At 45.0% G+C, this 20,982-nt stretch overlaps 1 protein-coding gene across 11 annotated transcripts in view; it reads right to left on the bottom strand.

The window, feature by feature from the left end:
• LOC137382536 (membrane-associated phosphatidylinositol transfer protein 2) overlaps window positions 1–20,982 on the bottom strand; it is a 512,884-nt gene that overhangs the window by 108,501 nt on the left and 383,401 nt on the right. The gene's annotated exons all lie outside the window — the stretch shown is intronic.

The raw sequence follows: 20,982 nt of genomic DNA, 5'->3' as shown, positions 1-20,982 counted from the left end.
CAGCATGGCTTTGTCAGGGGGAGATGGTGTCTAACAAATTTGATTGAATTATGAGAGGAGGTGACTAGGTGTGTAGATGAGGGTAAAGCAGTTGATGTAGTCTACATGGTCTTCAGTAAGGCTTTTGATAAGGTCTCGCATGGGAGATTGGTCAAGAAGGTAAGAGCTCATGTGATCCATGGCAATTTGGCAAATTGGATCCAAAATTGGCTTACTGGCAGGAGGCAGAGGGTGATGGTTTAGGGTTGTTTTTGCGTTTGGAGGCCTGTGACCAGTGGTGTACCGCAGGGATCGATTACGGGGACCGTTGCTGTTTGGAGTGTACATTAATGATTTAAACGTGAATATAGGAGGTATGATCAGTAAGTTCGCAGATGACACGAAAATTGGTGGTGTCGTAAATAGTGAGGAGGAAAGCCTCAGATTACAGGACGATATAGATGGCTGGTAAGATGGGCGGGGCAGTGACAAATGGAATTTAATCCTGAGAAATATGAGGTGATGCATTTTGGGAGGACGGCAAGGGAATATACAATGGGTGGTAGGACCCTAGGAAGTACAGAGGGTCAGAGGGATCTTGGTGTACTTGTCCATAGATCACTGAAGGCAGCTGCACAGGTAGATAAGGTGGTTAGGAAGGCATATGGGAGACTTGCCTTTTTTAGCCCAGGCATAGAATATAAGAGCAGGGAGGTTATGATGGAGCTGTATAAAACCCTAGTTAGGTTACAGCTGGAGTACTGTGTACAGTTCTGGTTGCCACACTATAGGAAGGATGTGATTGCACTGGAGAGGGTGCAGAAGAGATTCACCAGGATGTTGCCTGGGCTGGAGCATTTCAGCTATGAAGAGAGACTGGATAGGCTCGAGTTGTTTTCCTTAGAGCAGAGAAGGCTGAGGGGGTCCTGACTGAGGTATACAAAATTATGAGGAGCATAGATAGGAAGAAACTTTTTCCTTTAGCGGAGGTGTCAATAACCAGGGGGCCTACATTTAAGGTAAGGGGCAGGAGGTTTAGAGGAGATTTGAGGAAAGAAATTTTCACCCAGAGGGTGGTTGGAATCTGGAACACACTGCCTGAAGGGGTGGTAGTGGCAGGTACCCTCACAACATTTAATAAGTATTTAGATGAGCATTTGAAACATCATAGCAGACAAGGCTATGGGCCAAGTGCTGGAAAATGGGATTTGATTGGATAGGTGCTTGATGGCCGGCACGGACACAACGGGATGAAGGGCCTGTTTCTGTGCTGTATAACTCTATGCAACAACGCACCAAGGCTCCTTAAACAGCATCTTCCAAACTCATCACCTCTTCCATCCAGAAGGACAAAGGCAGCAGATGCATGGGAACACCACCACTTGCAAGTTCCCCTCCAAGTCATACACCATCCTGACTTGGAACTATATCGCCGTTCCTTCACTGTCGCTGGGTCAATATCCTGGAACTCCCTTCCTAAGAGCATTGTGGGTGTACCTACACCAGATAGAGTGCAGCGGTTCAAAAAGACGGGTCACCATCACCTTCTTGAGGGCAATTAGAGATGGGCAATAAATGCTGGCCTTGTCAGCGATGCCCATATCCCATGAGCGAATAAAAAAACACACCCCCATACTACCCCACCCCCGATACCACCCCCCCCCCCAACACACACGCAAACAAGAATTTCATGCTGTTAGATGTCCATCAAGCAAGGGCTTAAACCCTTACCATTTAATACTTATTCTCTTTTGGCAGGAAATTGGAGTGGAGAGAGAGAGAAGCAGGGTCCCTTTGGAATTGAAATGGTTCCAAGAACAAATGTGGATAATTGGTCCATCACTCTATGGCTAAGAATTATCTGATAACTGAGCCAGACTGCCCTGCAGTACACAAGGGTAGTGTTGATGATTGAACAGCCTGTCTCAGTCATTAATGATACCTGGAGGCTAGACCTGTCACTGTGTCGGGATTTGTTCTACATGACTCCATAGAATCTTCTACACAAATGAGTAGCTGGTTGCGGCCAGACATGCATCAGCAGTCTTTGCTGGTGAAGCTGCAAGGTTACAGCTTGAGAAACTCCTGCATGCTGAGAGTTTCCAGCAATTGCTTCTTTCCAGCCTGTTCCTCAGCTGCCTCCTCTGGCCCTCTCTTCCTTATGTTTGCTTCTCAAAAATTAGATGCAGCAATGCAACAATAATACAAATTAAATATCCTGTCTTCCTTTCTCCAGTAAATTTACTTAGGCTTTTCAAATGGAAATGCAGCCATTGCCAAAAATAAAATTTCATCACTGAAATCAATTGCAACTTTAAATAAAGCACGCACATACAGAAACCAACTCAAATTCCCCCTCTCTCTAATCCCCTTTAATTGTTAATGTGTGAACTACATGGAATGTTCAAAACTACAGTGCTCAGGCAGTCATTCAGCCCATCAAGCCAGTGTTGACTTCTTCACATTTCACTTGGACTGCATGGGATTCAATGTGTTATGCATGAACTCCATAAGGAAACACAGAATGACACAAAACCATTTTGAATTGAGGTTATGTGGAGAGTGTAAAGTTCCACATCAGGCAAACATAAATCAGTGCTTGCTCCTCCACGTTGAACAGCACTTGGAGGAAGCACTGAGGGTGGCATGGGCACAGAATGTACTCTGGGTGGGAGAATTCAATGTCAACCACCAAGAGTGGCTCGGTAGCACTACTACTGACCGAACTGGACGAGCCCTAATGGACATAGCTGCTCGACTGGGTCTCCGGCAGGTGGTGGGGGAACCAACACAAGGGAAAAACATACTTGACCTCATCCTCACCAATCTGCCTGCTGCAGACGCTTCTGTCCATGACTGTATTGGTAGGAGTGACCACCGCACAGTCCTTGTGGAGGCGAAGTCCCGCCTTCACATTGAGGATACCCTCCATCGTGTTGTGTGGCAATACCACAGTGCTAAATGGGATAGATTCCGAACAGATCTAGCAATGCAAAACGGGGCATCCATGAGGCGCTGTGGGCCATCAGCAGCAGCAGAATTGTACTCAACCACAATCTGTAACCTCATGGTCTGGCAAATCCCCCACTCTACCATTACCATCAAGCCAGGGGACCAACCCTGGTTCAATGAAGAATGCAGGAGGGCATGCCCGGAGCAGCACCAGGCACACCTCAAAATGAAGTGTCAACCTGGTGAAGCTACAACACAGGACTACTTGCGTGCCATACAGCGGAAGCATCATGCGATAGACAGAGCTAAGCGACCCCATAACCAACGGATCAGATCCAAGCTCTGCAGTTCTGCCACATCCAGTCGTGAATGGTGGTGGACAATTAAACAACTAACTGGAGGAGGTGGCTCCGCAAATATACCCATCCTCAACGATGGGGGAGCCCAGCACATCAGTGCAAAAGATAAGGCTGAAGCATTTGCAACAATCTTGAGCCAGAAGTGCAGATTGGATGATCCACCTCGGCTTCCTCCTGAAATCCCCAGCATCACAGATGCCAGACTTCAGCCAATTTGATTCACTCCACATGATACTGGAATGGCTGTAGGCCCTGAAAACATTCCAGCAATACCGAAGACCTGTGCTCCAGAACTTGCCACACCCCTAGCCAAGCTGTTCCAGTACAGCTACATCACTGGCAACTACCCGGAAATGTGGAAAATTGCCCAGGTATGTCCTGTACACAAAAAGTAGGACAAGTCCAACCCGGGCAATTATCACCCCATCAGTCTACTCTTAACCATCAGTAAAGTGTTGGAAGGTGTCGACAGTGCTATCAAGCGGTATTTGCTTAGCAATAACCTGCTCACTGACGCACAGTTTGGGTTCCGTCAGGGCCACTCAGCTCCTGACCTCATTACAGCCTTGGTTCAAACATGGACAAAAGAGCTGAACTCCAGTGGTGAGGGGAGAGTGACTGCCCTTGACATCAGGGCAGCATTTGACTGAGTATGGCATCAAAGAGCCCTAGCAAAACTGGAGTCAATGGGAATCAGGGGGAAATCTCTCCGCTGGTTGGTATCATACCTAGTCCAAAGGAAGATGGTTGTGGTCGTTGGAGGTCAATCAGCTGAGCTCCAGAACATCATTGCAGGAATTCCTCAGGGTAGTGTCCTAGGCCCAACCATCTACAGCTGCTTCATCAATGACCTCCCTTCAAATAGTCAGAAGTGGGGATGTTTGCTGATGATTGCATAATGTTCAGCACCATTCGCAACTCCTCAGATACTGAAGCAGTCCGTGTAGAAATGCAGCAAGTCCTGGACAATATCCAGACTTGGGCTGATAAGTGGCAAGTAACATTCATGCCACACAAGTGCCAAGCAATGACCATGTCCAACAAGAAAAAATCTAACCATCTTCCCTTGACACTCAATGACGTGACTATCGCTGAATCCCTTACTATCAACATCCTGTAGGTTACCATTGACCAGAAACTGAACTGCAGCAGCCATATAAATACCATGGCTACAAGAGCAGATCAGAGGCTAGGAATCCTGCGGTGAGTAATTCTCCTCCTGACTCCCCAAAACCTGTCCAGTATCTACAAGCCACAAGTCAGGAGAGTGATGGAATACAGTCCACTTGCCTGGATGAGTGCAGCTCCAACAACATTCAAGAAGCTCAACACCATCCAGGACAAAGCAGCCCGCTTGATTAGCACCTCATCCACTAACATTCACTCCCTCCACTACCGACGCACGGTGGCAGCAGTGTGTACCATCTACAAGATGCACTGCAGCAATGCACCAAGGCTCCTTAGACAGCACCTTCCAAACCTGTGACCTCTACCACCGAGAAGGACAAGGGCAGCAAATGCATGGGAACACGACCATCTGCAAGTTCCCCTCCAAGCTACACACGATCCTGACTTGGAACTCTATCACCATTCCTTCACTGTCGCTGGGTCAAAATCCTGGAACTCCCTTCCTAACAGCACTGTTGGTGTACCTAACCCACATGGACTGCTGCGGTTTAAGAAGGCAGCTCACCACCACTTTCTCAAGAGCAATTAGGGAGGGGCAATAAATGCTGGCCTAGCCAGCCCAGTCTCTGCCAGTCATGGATGAGCTGGACGAACAGCCAACAAAATCGGAACTCAGTGACGCCATTGATTTTCTAGCCAGTGGAAAAGCCCCTGGGAAGGACGGCATTACCCCTGAAATAATCAAGTGTGCCAAGCCTGCTGTACTCTCAGCACTACATGAACTGCTTTGCCTGTGCTGGGATGAGGGACATGCACGATTCCAATATCATCACCCTCTAGAAGAATAAGGGTGACCACGGTGACTGTAACAACTACCGTGGAATCTCCCTGCTCAGCATAGTGGGAAAGTCTTCACTCAAGTCGTTTTAAACAGGCTCCAGAAGCTGGCTGAGCGTAGCTACGCTGAGGCACAGTGCTGCTTTCAATCAGAGAGATCCACCATTGACATGCTGTTCTCCCTTCGCCAGCTGCAGCAGAAATGCCGCGAACAACAGATGACCCTCTGCGGTTGCTTTCATAGATCTCACTAAAGCCTTTGACCTCGTCAGCAGACGTAGTCTCTTCAGACTACTAGCAAAGATCGGATGTCCACCAAAGCTACTAAGTATCATCACCTCATTCCATGACAATTTGTTCCTCTTTGGCCTCCTTGTCTCGAGAGACAATGGGTAAGCGCCTGGAGGTGGTCAGTGGTTTGTGAAACAGCGCCTGGAGTGGCTATAAAGGCCAATTCTAGAGTGACAGTCTCTTCCACAGGTGCTGCAGATAAGATTGGTTGTCGGGGTTGTTACACAGTTGGCTCTCTACTTGCGCAATATGAAAGGCACAATTCAGCATAGCGGTGCATCATCAGACCCCTTTCCTATCCTCAGTGGCGTGAAACAGGGCTGGGTTCTCGCACCTACACTGTTTGGGATCTTCTTCTCCCTGCTGCTCTCACATGCGTTCATGTCTTCAGAAGAAGGAATTTATCTCTGCACAAGATCAGATGGCAGGTTGTTCAACCTTGCCCGTCTAGAGCGAAGACCAAAGTACGGAAAGTCCTCATCAGGGAACTCCTCTTTGCTGACGATGCTGCAGTAACATCCCACACAGAAGAGTGTCTGCAGAGACTCATCGACAGGATTGCGGCTGCCTGCAATGAATTTGGCCTAACCATCAGCCTCAAGAAAACGAACATCATGGGACGGGACTTCAGAAATGCTCCATCCATCAATATCGGTGACCACGCTCTGGAAATGGTTCAAGAGTTCAGCTACCTATGCTCAACTATCACCTGTCTCTCGATGCAGAAATCAACAAGCGCATGGGAAAGGCGTCCGCTGCTATGTCCAGACTGGCCAAGAGAGTGTGGGAAAATGGCGCACTGACACGGAACACAAAAGTCCGAGTGTATCAAGCCTGTGTCCTCAGTACCTTGCTCTAAGATTGCTTGTTTACCTGTGAGATCAATTTAGCTAAGCTATGCTGTCAGTTCTTTTAGTTTACAGTTCGAGTGACCGTGATAAATAATAGCAGATGGCCACAGGATGAATTATACCGTTATCTACCTTCTCCAATTTCTTTCGTACCTCCACGTGGGCAACACAACCTGACTGTAGGCACCTTGTAAAATCCTGTGATGAATAATAAGAAGGCATGACAATCCTTTTACTGGCCCATTTGTTCATGGATGTCCTGAGCATGTGAAAAATGTGATCTTGATGCAAATCTATGTTCATTCTTTTCTTTTGATTATGGTACCAAGCACATTTTGGCTTTTTGGAAAAAATAGTTGAGGTTTAAAATTTATTACATGGTCAAGTTTGAAAAGGAAATTGTTTAACCCTTCACCCAACTGTTTTCAATTTATGTGCTGTGCACTTTTCTCAACCACAATAAATAAAATCTCCAAGTTGAATAGGTCAGTCCAGGGTATTGTGTTCAAACCTTTAGGTATGTTTAGTTATCTTGGTGAATGTATAAAATTGCTGCAATCTGACAAGCAGTTGGGTGGAAAGTTACAAAGCAACTAAATGGAGATTGCTGTGAACTCAAATTATAATTAAAAGTTTTATTCATCAACTCAGTCCAATCATGTTCTGCATGCTACTGAATATTAACTATATTAAAAGGTCATAAAAGCATGAGGTCTGGAAATGGTCAAATAAAGATTGAGTTTTTTTTTAGTTCTAATGTATTTACAGTTTTCTGTATGAGGCAATGAAGAGTGGGAGGGCGCAAGCCCACTCCTTCATTCTGCTCACTGAGTAGGGGTAGTTTCTTGAGAGAGGAAAGACCCTTCATCTGGGCCCTGCTGTGATGAGAGAGTGGCCTTGATGTTCTCTGGCCAGGCTATCGACCTGTGTTCTCAGTGCACAGACTGCACAATCAATGACCAGGGAGAGGAATAAGAAAAAAAATTATCAAGAAACTTTGCTCTAGCTTGCTAAGTTTAGACATACTTTGGGGAAGAGCAAAACTACAGGCCATCAAGACAGTAACCAAGAAATCAAACTGATAATTCAGAGGAAACCTTTTTACCCAGAGAGTGGTGAGAATGTGGAACTCACTACCACAGGGAGTAGCTGAGGCAAATAATATAGATGCATTTAATGGGAAGCTAGATAAGCACATGCAGGAGAAGGGTTTAGAGGGCTGTGCTGATCAGGGTTAGATGAGGAAAGATGGGAGCAGTCTCAAGTGAAGCATAAACGCCAGCAGGGACCTGTTGGGCCGAATGCCAGTTTCTGTGCTGCTTATTCTATGTAATTCTATGCAATATTTCACCTGGTATTCACATCATAAAATACCAGTGAAGGAGCCAGAGGTCCTGTTACACAGGCATTAAACCACAACAAAAATCTTATATTTTACCACATTTGATTCAGATTGGCAAGAAGTGCCTTTTAATATTCTAATTCTGTAACTTCTCAAAAAACTGGAAAAAAACAACTGAAGTGCAAGTAAACCAACACAAAAAGAACAACAAAGGCCCTGGTTAAACCAACAAAGTCTCTGGAACACAGTCAACTACAAACTGTTTAACTGAAACTAGGCCAAAACAAGACCAGCATTTTTCAAGCAGCGACTGAATGATAATAAATAGTGGATTGCAATCTGGATATTCTTTCCAAAATAATATGAACAAATTTTATTCACCTATATTACACAATACAATGTTAGTATATTTGCAAATCTTTAGCCTGATGCTCTGAGTGGAAAGTACAAAAATACCACTGTGCAGTAGATTCCAGGAGACTTCATGGTGCGTAGACCCTGTTCTGTGCTGTAACATTCCATGTTTTGTCTTTCGCCCTCTCCTTCTCAAGCTCCTCAAAGATTTTCTCTTCCACTTTTCAAAAAATTGCGCCAATTGCCTTAAATAGATTTGCCTTGCGTGCAATGAATTGGGTCGGTTCCAATCTATTCCGAGTAGGCCTGGCTCCTGAGCACAAAACTAGCCCTCGTTTAGCAACAACTATATTATTTAGAGAGTTCTAATAATATATGGTGTTAGAAATGGGGTGAAATACCACATATGCAATGGGACCTGTTCTTCTGAGGTTGGGGCTGAGGTATATTATTGGGACAGAGCAGACTGAGGGTTAACTTAATTCTAGTTACATTAAATCTCACGGAATGGATGCTGACACTGGATTCCTGAAATGTAGCATGTTGAAGGAGGTGGCTATAGAGATAGTGGATGGTTATCTTTCAAAATTCTACAGATTCTAGAAAGGTTCCTGCAGACTGGAAAGTAGCAAATGTAATCCCACCATTTAAGAAAGGAGGGAGAGAGAAAATGGGGAATTATAGACCTGTTAGTCGGAGCCAGTAATAGGGGAAGTGCTAGGATCTATTATAAAGGATGTGATAACTAGACACTTAGAAAATAATATGATTGGGCAGAATCAGCATGGATTTATGAAAGGGAAATCATGTTTGACAAACCAGAGTTTTTTGAGGATATTTTTTGTAGCATAGACAAAGGAGAACCAGTGGATGTGATGTATTTGTATTGAGAAGGTTTTTGATAAGGTCCCACACAGGAGGTCAGTAAACAAAATTAGAGCATATGGGATTGGGGTTAATATACTGGTATGGATTGAGAATTGGTTAACAGATAGAAAACAGAGAGTAGGAATAAACGGGTTATTCTCAGGATGGCAGGCTGTTACAAGTGGGGTACCGCAAGGATCACTGCTGGGAGCACAGCTGTTCACAATCTTGTCACGAACGTGTGCTATGTCGAATGATGATCAATCAGTTGGAAACCTGAATTAAATTTTTAAAAAGGACAAAGGAACAGACAAAAAGGTGACTGCTTGCTGCTAAAATGGCCATTGAAATTTGCATCAAATTCCCTTGCATTCCACTACATTGAGAGGGAGTTCAATTGTCTGGCCAGTCCCCTCCAGAACAATGACTTGAGAAGTTTGGAGTGCATCACCTTGCCAGTCCCCATTAACAAGACATTAAAGGCAATCTTGGGACATTAAATAATTTGACACATAAAGAGGTATATAAATAATTTGACACATAAAGAGGTATAAAGACAAAAAAAAGCTTGGTGAAAGAGGTAGGTTTTTAAAAAAAAAAATGGGCAGCACAGTGGCGCAGTGGTTAGCACCGCAGCCTCACAGCTCCAGCGACCCTGGTTCAGTTCTGGGTACTGCCTGTGCGGAGTTTGCAAGTTCTCCCTGTGTCTGCGTGGGTTTCCGCCGGGTGCTCTGGTTTCCTCCCACCTCCAAAGACTTGCAGGTTGATAGGTAAATTGGCCATTGTAAATTGCCCCTAGTGTAGGTAGGTGGTAGGAGAATGGTGGGGATGTGGTAGAGAATATGGGGTTAATGTAGGATTAGTATAAATGGGTGGTTGTTGGTCGGCACAGACTCAGTGGGCCGAAGGGCCTGTTTCAGTGCTGTATCTCTAAATAAATAAATAAATAAACTGGAGGAGATGGACCACTCAAAGGTAATCACTTGAACAATGGGACCCTAATTGAGAGAATGCACGCAATAATTTCCTTACACGTCTTAATGGGCTCCATCCTGTGCTCAAATTTACCTTTGACATGGAGCAATCAAATGAGCTCCCTTTCCTTGAGGTACGAGTTGAGAAATCTGTTAAGAGGTTCTCTACACGGTCTACCGCAAACCTAACTTCACTGGTCAATACACGTGTTGGGATTCTTACAGTTCCACATGCTATAAGATTGGCCTTATTGGCAACCTCATAAATAGGGCCTGAGCCATTTGCTCACCATGCAAGCTTGATGCTGAAATAGGGCAAATCAAAGACATCCTGCGTGACAATGGCTACCCTGATCAGATCATTTCTCGCTGTATATAGTGCAAACTTATGAATGGGCCTAAGGCTGTCATTTGTGGCCCTGAAAAGTGCCCAGTCTACCTTAAATTACCCTGGAAGGGTAATGTATCCCAAAAATTTGAGTAACAGGTGAAGCTAGCTGTTTCACGCTGCTACTATGCCACTAATAGCATGCTGCCATCAAGCCAAAAAGACGTCCTGCCTATTACACAAATAAGTAATGTGATATATGAATTTCAATGCCAGTGTGATGCTAGGTATATAAGCCATACACCCCAAACACGGATTGTATCAAACAACATGTCCCTTCCGCTGTTTGCAACGGACAAGGTATAGGCCGTACCCAACCAGCCCGTGCATGCAAAACTCAAAACACAGTGTCCAACATTAGACGTGATTCCGCGATTGGACAACATTTGCTAAATAATCCTCAGTGTGCTAAGAATTAAGCTGACAACCAATTTAAGATTGTCAGTAGGGCTGAAAATGTGGCGTACTGGAAGCTACATATATTAATACACAGGGCCCTGTTCTTTGCAGACAGAAAGAGCATGTACAAACATTGTGCCTGTTCTAGCTAAACAAAATAAGTGACAGCCATTCATTGGCTCATTCCTCAAGGTAATGCCTTGACCAATCAAAGTCAAGCTGCCTGGTTTAAATTTCAAACAAAGCTTGGCAGTTAACTGTCAGTCACCGTAAACTGGTACATTCTCTATGGCAACGCTTCTACCAATCAGAGTTCACTTGCCAACCAATCAGCACTCTCTTCTTATACAGCATAAAGTCATTGTTTTCCCTTACATTGGTATTCTTTCAGATTGTCCTGATGAGTGCAAGAGGGAATAAACACTGAGCCATCATGTGACAGGCCCACCATCTGAGTGGTTTGAGTTGGCTTTTCTTTCTCTGCAGCAGATATGCAACTGATACTGATCAGAAGAGACCCATGTGGGGCTCCCTCTCTCCCTCTCTCTCCCTCTCTTCCGCAACACCCCCTCCCACCTCCTGCCCCCAGTCCACCTGGCAGGTTTCGAACACTGCCTGCTGGCTGCAACCACCTTTTTTTATTCATTCGGGGATGAGGGCATCACTGGCTAGGCCAGCATTTACTGCCCATCCCTAATTGCCCTTGAGAAAGTGGTAGTGAGCTGCCTTCTTGATCCGCTGCAGTCCTGGGGGTGTAGGTACACCCACAGTGCTGTTAGGAAGGCAGTTCCAGGATTTTGATCCAGCGACAGTGAAGGAACCGTGATAAAGATCCAAGTCAGGATGGTGTGTGGCTTGGAGGGGAACTTGCAGGTGTTGGTGTTCCCATGCATCTGCTGTCCTTGTCCTTCTAGGTGGTAGAGGTCGTGGGTTCGGAAGGTGCTGTTGAAGGAGCCTAGGTGAATTGCTGCAGTGCATCTTGTAGATGGTACACACTGTTGCCACTGTGCGTTGGTGGTGGAGGGAGTGAATGTTGAAGGTGGTGGATGGGTGTCAATCAAGTGGGCTGCGTTGTCCTGGATGGTGTCAAGCTTCTTGAGTACTGTTGGAGCTGCACCCATCCAGACAAGTGGAGACTATTTCATCACTCCTGACTTGTGCCCTGTGGATGGCAGACAGGTATTGGGGAGTCAGGAGGTGAGTTACTCGCCACAGAATTCCCAGCCTCTGACCTGCTTTTGTAGCCACAGTATTTATGTGGCTGCTCCAGTTCAGTTTCTGGTCAATGGTAACCCCCAGGATATTGATAGTGGGGGATTCAGCGATGGTAATGCCAAGGAACGTCAAGGGGAGATGGTTAGATTCTCTCTTGTTTGAGATGGTCATTGCCTGGCACTTAGGTGGCACGAGAGTTTCTTGCCAATTATCAGCCCAAACTTGGATGTTGTCCAGGTCTTGCTGCATATGGACACGCGCTACTTCAGTATCTGAGGAGTCACGAATGGTGCCACGCATTGTGCAATCATCAGCAAACATCCCCACTTCTGACCTTATGATGGAGGGAAGGTCATTGATGAAGCAGCTGAAGATGGTTGGGCCTAGGATACTACCCGGAGGATCTCCTACAGTGATGTCCTGGAGCTGAGATGATTGACCTCCAACAACCACAACCATCTTCTTTTGTGCTCGGTATGACTCCAACCAGCGGAGAGTTTTCCCCCCGATTCCCATTGACTCCTGTTTTGCTGGGGCTCCTTGATGCCATACTCAGTCAAATGCTGCCTTGATGTCAAAGGCAGCCACTCTCCCCTTACCTCGTGAGTTCAGCTCTTTTGTCCATGCTTGGACCAAGGCTGTAGTAAAGCTAGGAGCTGAGTGGCCCTGGCAGAACCCAAACTGAGTGTCAGTGAGCCGGTTATTGCTGATCAAGTGCCATTTGATAGCTCTGTCGACGACCCCTTCCATCATCCCGATGATCGGGAGTAGACTGATAGGGCAGTAATTGGCTGGGTTGGATTTGTCCCAGTTTCTGTGTACAGCACATACCTGGGCAATTTTCCACATTGCTGGGGAGATGCCAGTGTTGTAGTTGTACTGGAACAGCTTGGCTAGGTCGATGTCGGGTGGTCCATCCGGTTTCATTCTTTTTTATTGACTTTGTAGCGGTTAGATACAACTGACTGGCTTGCTAGGCCATTTCAGAGGGCATGTAAGAGTCAACCACATTTCTGTGGTTTGGAGTCACATGTAGGCCAGACCAGGTAAGGACAGCAGATTTATTCCCTGCAGGACATTAGTGATCCAGATGGGTTTTTACAACAATCGACAATGGTTTCATGGCCATCATTAGACTAGCTTTTTAATTCCAGATTTATTAATTGAATTCAAATTCCACCTTCTGCTGTGGTGGGATTCGAACCCGTGTCCCTAGAACAATACCCTGGGTCTTTGGGTTACTAGTCCAGTGACAATACCACTACGCCACCACCTCCCCTCTGAAGACATGAAGATTTAAGCTTTTTAATTACTACTAGCCAATCTCCTTGACAGTGAGTACGTTAAGTCAGAAAACATGGTCATTTTCTTTCTTGGGACATAGGACAGGTGTAGGCCAGTCAGTCGTGCCTGTTCCGCCATTCAATTTGATCATGGCTGATCATCTGTCTGAATGCCACTTTCCCACACTATCCCCATATCCAATTATGTCATTAGCATCTAGATAGCCATCAATTTTTGTCTTGAACATGCTCAATGATTGAGCTTCCACAGCCTTCTGGGGTAGAGAATTCCAAAGATTCATCACCCTCTGAGTGAAGAAATTCCTCCTCATCACAGTCTTAAATGGCCTACCCTTATTCTAAGACTATGTCCCTTGGTTCTAGACTCACCAAGCGGGGGAAACATCCTATCTACATCCACCCTGTCACGCTCTGTAATAATCTTGTAAGTTTCAATGAGATCACCTCTCATTCTTCTAAACTCTGGTAAATACAGGCCCAGATTCTTCAAACCCTCTCCATAAGACAATCCTACCATCCCAGGGATTAGTCTGGTGAACCTTGATTGCACTCCCTCTATGGCAAGTATATCCTTCCTTAAGTAAGGAGACCAAAACTGTACACAGTACTCCAGGTGCGGTCTCACCAAGGTTCTAGACAATTGCAGCAAGACTTCTTTACTTCTGTACTCAAAACCCCTTGCAATGAAGGCCAACAAACCATTTGCCTTTCTAATTGCTTGTTGCACCTGCATGCTAGCTTTTAGTGACTCATGAACAAGGACAGACACCCAGGTCCCTTTGGACATCAACACTTCCCAACCTCTCACTATTTAAGAAATACTCTTTTTTTTCTGATAGCTTTGAGTTGCCTTTTCTCCTATTGCTTCTCTCTCAACTTTTTTTTGTTTCTCTGTGTCTTCTTCAGCCTCTTGCTATTTTCCTTTCTTTCCTTTCATATGGAAAGTGATTGATGGCCACAAGCTACAATCAGGGTGGTGTTTACGAGGAAAGTGTGAGACTCAGTACCACCTTCCATCCCCTCCTGCAATCACCTGAGCTTGCCTCACACCCTTTCTCCAATCACCACCTCTACCTCTTCTCCTTTGCACTACCCATCAATGCCTTTATTAGCCCCTCCTTGCTCTGGTGTCACTCACCTCACCCTTAGCCCTTCATCCACTTCCCCATCTTACTTGCATTCTCCACAGGTGGCTGCTGAATGGCTAGTACCCAAGCAGTTGAAGCTAGAATACTTGTTAATTTTAAATCTGAGATAGATAGATTTTTGTTAAGCAAAGATATTAAGGGATATGGGCCAAAGGCAGGTATATGGAGTTAGGCCGCGGATCAGCCATGATCTCATTGAATGGCGGGACAGGCTTGAGGGGCTGAAATGGCCTACTCCTGTTCCTATCTTCCTATGTTCCCTTCACCTTTAACCAAGTTCCTTCCTCTCTGCCCCATTCTACGCTCCCCTCCTAGCTGCTTCTCTTAGATGTTATTCTTAATTTTAAAACTTGCATTTAAAGGATGGAATCAAATTAGAATAAGTTAAGAAACTGTCTATAGAGTCATAGAGTTATACGCGCATCGTTTCTGTGCCGGCCATCAAGCACCTATCTATTCTAATCCCTCCCTATTTATATCTCTCTGTCTTTTTCAACTACACCTCCTCTTCTAATTCCACTATCTCTAAGTCCCCTCTGTTCCAAACACCCCCTTCTCAACTGTCTTTTCCCATCCTATTTGTTTCCCTCAAAGGGGATCTGTTTGCTCTCAAAATTCAAGTGTACTTAAAAAAAACATTGAGCAAAGCAGCTGCTGTCTGCCTTTCTCCCTTTCTGTGCCTTCATCTCTGTCTCTTTATCAGGAAAACATGCTATGTTGAATGAGGATTTTTAATTCACCAGTTGGAAACTTATATTAAACTTTTAAAAAGGAAAGCTAGAACCCTAAATGCAACTGTTTTAAAAATGGCAGCTAAGATGGCCAGCACAATCTGCATTGAAATACCTCACATTCCAAGACATCGAAATGGAGACACATGTCTAAAAAGCTCCCATCCAGGACAATGACTTCAACAATTGAGTAAATTATCTCGTATCACCCTCGTTAGCAAGACATTCAAAGCCATCTTGGAGTATTCACTCGTGGCGACTTACTTTCGGGGGGCAGGGAACACAGAAACAATACGACCCGAGAGAGATTTGGGATTCTTAGACCTTGGACCTCATTAAAGTAAAAAAAATACTGAGAACCATGTGACAGTCTACCCAGGGTGTGTGAACATGGAGTTTTTGTTACACACAGCAGACATGCTTTGAGAGCTAACCAGTGTAGGACCCCAGTGAGGCTGTCCCTCTCTCTCTTTCTCCAGGTAACATTGCAAGTTTCGAAACCTATCTGCGACTATGGAACATCCAAGTCTACCACTGCTTTAGACAGAGACCCCAGGGGGTGAAAACCACCTACATTACTGTCTCCAAGAAAATACTGAACCAGGTGGACCAGCTGCAAGTGCACTTCTACTAGCCAGAGACTTCAGAACCACAAATTCAGCTGGAAGACAACTGAATTAGCAGACCCCACAGTCTATTATTTTTATTTGTTCTGGACTCTAATCCAACCAAACTCTTCTTCATCATTTTGTAACCTATTTGTGTGTGTGTGATTCTCGGGTGTGTGTGAAAGTTGGAGCGTAGTTTATTATTTTCACTAAATTGAGATTTGATTTTAAGTACAATAAGCTAACCTCTTTCTTGTCTAAACTCAAGAAAACCTGCCCGATTGGTTCTTTTTTGATCATAGCACATAAAGGGTTAAACACTCACTGAATTGGTAAACACATCCACTATTTGAAAAGGAATAAAACCTGTTGCAGTCAAACAAGGAGAGGGACAAGAGGGGAGCCTTTCGACCCCTTCTCACCTGATCTTAACATTCTCTACCCGTCTCGTTAGAAATTGAAACCTCTGTAAACCATCAACAAATGATCTTTACGAATATAACAAAAGCAAGTGGAGGTAATTAGCTGACTTCAAATTTCCACTTTTTTAGAAAATTTAACATGAACAGACACAGACACACCCCTCACCATAGCCCCACTCTCACACCCCTCACACTAGCCCCACTCTCACACCCCTCACCCTAGCCCTATTCTCGCACCACCTCCCCGAGCCCTACTCTCGCACCCGCTCACCCTAGCCCTACTCTCGCACCCCCTCACCCTAGCCCTACTCTCGTACCCCTCACCCTAGCCCCACTCTCGCACCCCTCACCCTAGCCCCACTCTCACACCCCTCACTAGCCCTACTCTCGCACCCCTCACCCTAGCCCCACTCTTCACACCCCTCACCCCAGCCCCACTCTCACACCCCTCACCCTAGCCCCACTCTCACACCCCTCACCCTAGCCCCACTCTCACACCCCTCACTCCAGCCCCACTCTCACACCCCTCACCCCAGCCCCACTCTCACACCCCTCACCCCAGCCCCACTCTCACACCCCTCACCCCAGCCCCACTCTCACACCCCTCACCCCAGCCCCACTCTCACACCCCTCACCCCAGCCCCACTCTCACACCCCTCACCCCAGCCCCACTCTCACACCCCTCACCCCAGCCCCACTCTCACACCCCTCACCCTAGCCCCACTCTCACACCCCTCACCCCAGCCCCACTCTCACACCCCTCACCCCAGCCCCACTCTCACACCCCTCACCCTAGTCCCACTCTCACACCACTCACCTTGGCGCCACTCTATTTTCTCTCAACTCCACTCAGTGATAAATCTACTTACGCAAACCATGATACACATGGAAACAGGAACTTATAAAGGAAAAACCTGACACATAGGTGTGATTAAAATGTGACAACAGGTTATCATGTGAAACAGAAGGGAAAAATACACAGTTGTGAGATTTAAAAAATCAGCTAAACACAGCCCAGATCAGGGATTGAACCTGCAACTTTCCGGGTTGATACAGGGAGATGGTGGCGTAGTAGTAATGTCATTGGACTAGTAATCTAGAGGCCCAGGCTAATGCCCAGGGGTCAAGGGTTCAAATCCCACCACAGCAGCTGGTGGAATTTAAATTCAATTAATTAATAAAATCTGGAATTGGAAGCCAGTCTCAGTAATGGTGCCATAATACTATAAATTGTCGTAAAAACCCACTAATGTCCTTTAGGGAAAGAAATTTGCCATCCTTACTTGGTCTGGCCTACATGTGACTCCAGAGCCACAGCAATGTGGTAGACTCTTAATTGCCCTCTTAAATGACCTAACAAGCCACTCAGTTCAAGGACAATTAGGGATGGGCAACAAATGCTGGCCTTGCCAATGACACCCACATCCCATGAAAGAAAAAAAGCCAACCACATCAGGTGTCACTTCTAGCAGAAACCAACAGGAAAGAAAAATAAAACTATTAGCAACAAGTTATGTTGTAATCCTTACCTTAAAAGAAAAACCTACATATGTACTTTTCTTTGTTGAACATGAGCAAAACAATGAGCTTTCATTTTTTGTGTCTGCCATTCATCAATGAGCTCACGTAACCAATTACTGGAAATGCTACCACAGTACTGTTAAGAACATTTTCTGCATTAATCTAAGTAAACCGTTCCTGCTCAACACATCCACACTTGTACTTTAATTTAAACGACTTGTTAAAATAAGTACAAGTCACCAGTTACAATCATAAATAATAATCCTGCATCAATATCTTTAAATACCCATGAAATCTGTTGTGTAAATTACCTCTTGTATATATCAATTCAGGCAGAAGGCATTTCTAACTTCTTTGCTACAAGTCAATAGCCTGTCAAAAAGTGTGACAAAAATCAGACCGCTGCATTGGTTGTGGTCCTGAGAGTGCCATCAGGGCAGTGGCTGTTCTCACCAGCTGGCACTGGATGAAAAAGTAGTTCCATTTTCCCAATTACTGCTCATCCCTCATCGTGATGTGCATTAAAAAAAATTAAACTTAATAGAAAACTGTCATTAAAAAACAGAACTGGTGTAGAAGTGAAAACTGCTCTGTAACTGGAAAGAAGAAACATGTAAGTTGCTCAAAAAACGGCTCGGTGCCACAGTTGGAGAACAACATATTGGGGAGGCGGTGGCGTAGTGGTATTGTCACTGGAGTAGTAACCCAGAGACCCAGAGTATTGCTCTGGGGACATGGGTTCAAATCCCACCACAGCAGAAGGTGGAATTTGAATTCAATTAATAAATCTGGAATTAAAAAACTAGTCTAATGATGGCCATGAAACCATTATCGATTGTTGTAAAAACCCATCTGGTTCACTAATGTCCTTTAGGGAAGGAAATCTGCTGTCCTTAGTTGGTCTGGCCGACATATGACTCCAGACCCACAGCAATGTATCTAACCGCTACGAAGTCAATAAAAAGGAATGAAACTGGACGGACCACACGGCATTGACCTAGGCACCGGAAACGACAACGGGAACCCAGCCCTGTCGATCGCCGTTCCTTCACGGTCGCTGGGTCAAAATGCTGGAACTCCCTTCCTAACAGCACTGTGGGTGTACCTGCCCCACATGGACTGCAGAGGTTCAAGAAGGCAGCTCACCACCACCTTCTCAAGGGTAATTAGGGATGGGCAATAAATGCTGGCCTGGTCAGCAACACCCACGTCCCATGAATGAATTAAAAAAAAAATTGGGGGTAAGTATTGCTGGAACAATGTCTTTGCTCATCCCAGATGTCACCGTTGCTGCAGCAGACATGATTAGGTGTCCAGTCCAATGACGGTGCAAGCAGCTAATCACTGAAAGTCCTGGGGGGAGAGGAGATGTGAACATAGGAACAGGAGGAGGCCATTCAGCCCCTTGAGCTTCTTCTGCCATTCAATTAAATCATGGCTGATCTGTGTCTTAACCCCATTTACCTGCCTTGGTTCCGTAACCCATAATACTCTTATCTAACAAAAATCTATCCAGCTCAACATCTTTTTGGAAGAGAGTGTTCCAGATTTCCACTACTCATTTTGTGAAGAAATGTTTTCTGACATCATCCCTGAACGGCCTAGCTCAAATTTTAATCTTATGTCCCCTTGTTCTGGACTCCAACCCCACCACCAGAGGAAATAGTTTCTCTCTATCTACCCTATCAAATGCTTTTATCATCTTAAACACAGTTATCTTAGATTGTGCTTTAAGCTTCTGTATGTTCTTCAATTGCCCAATGAGTTTTGGGATATGTCCATATTCTATAGAATTCTGTTCCCATGGCAGCTCCTGTGGCAGGTTATGATGAAGAAAGTAAGCATCTAAATGCAACCAAGCTACTCTGGGATAAAGAATGCATCTGATTTCACTGGTGATTTACTGTTGATGATTCAACAAGAACAACTTAAATTTATATAGGGCCTTTAACGTAATAAAAAGTCCCAAGGCGCTTCACAGGAACATTCTAAAAAAAAAGACGCCGAGCCATATAAGGAAATATTAGGTTAGATGACCAAAAGCTTGGTCAAAGAGGTAGATTTTAAGGAGTGTTTTAAAGGAGGAAAGCAGTGTAGACAGCTGGAGAGGTGTACGGCGGCTGCTCCAGAGCTTAGGGTTGAGGCAACCGAAGGTGCATCACCAATAGTGGAGTGATTAAAACAGGGGATGCACGAGGAGTGCAGATATCTCTGTGGGTTGTGGGGCTGAAGGAGATTACAGAGGTAGGGAGGGGGTGAGGCCATGGAGGGATTTGAAAACAAAGATGAGAATTTTAAAATCGAGAGTTTGCTTGGCTGGGAGCCAGTATAGGTCAGCGAACACAGGGGTGATAGGTGAATGGACCTGGTGCGAATTAAGACACAGTTTTGGATGACCTCAAGTTTACGGAGGGTAGAACATGGGAGACCAGCCAGGTGTGTTTTGGAATAGTCAAGTCTAAAGGTAATAAATGCATAAATGAAGGTTTCAGCAGCAGAGATAAACTAAGACAGGGGCACAGTTGGGCGATGTTACTAAGGTGGAAATATAAGGTTGGAATCTCATCTCGGGGTCAAATGTGACACCAAGATTGCTCCAATTGCTAGGAGTTCAGTGGGGGAATGCCATTAATTTGAACTTAGAATATTGTTAACATCTGAAGTCAAAGGTGAAATAGACCTGTAGCTCCTCTTCAGCTTGAAGAATAAGAATCTTCACAAAGGACCAGGCTGCTATGCTAAAGCTCGGATCAGCAAAACATATTTCCCAGTCTAAAACTTGAAGCTTTCATTGCACTGCATGGGAATCATACTCAATTGCTCAAACTAATTTGATCCCACCAGTTTAGATTGACTTAGCGAGGTAATATTTGCATGAAAATTTCTAAATTGGACACAGCAAAGAGCAGGAGGTGGTTTACAAACCAATTTCAAAGTAACCAGCTGTGTTTATTTCTCAGAGTGAGATATAGAAGCTATTTATATGCAATATACAGTTCTGCCACTAAATTGTATACTTCCATGGGTAGTGCATTGAGGCAATGTCATTCAAAACATTTGAATGCAAAGTTTAACCTTGATGCCTCCCTAGTCAATGGTCTATATTGATCTGATAAATTTTACTGATTATCTACCAAGTTGGCAATCAGTGCAAATAATTCTCATTTTGTCACCTTTTGTATGCAGAGTAAAGAATCACAAGCCTGAAAATGTCCCACCACTCATTAAGAAGCTAGACTTGAAAACACTACAGACACTGAACTAATTACGTTTTGCGTGTTTAATGACAGTGTGGAAAAACACCTCACTATC

Source organism: Heterodontus francisci, chromosome 23 (genome assembly GCF_036365525.1).
Source record: "Heterodontus francisci isolate sHetFra1 chromosome 23, sHetFra1.hap1, whole genome shotgun sequence".
NCBI classification, from domain to species: Eukaryota; Metazoa; Chordata; class Chondrichthyes; order Heterodontiformes; family Heterodontidae; genus Heterodontus; species Heterodontus francisci.
The sequence above is the reverse complement of the archived record's forward strand: the minus strand, read 5'-3'. Positions and strand labels throughout refer to the sequence as shown.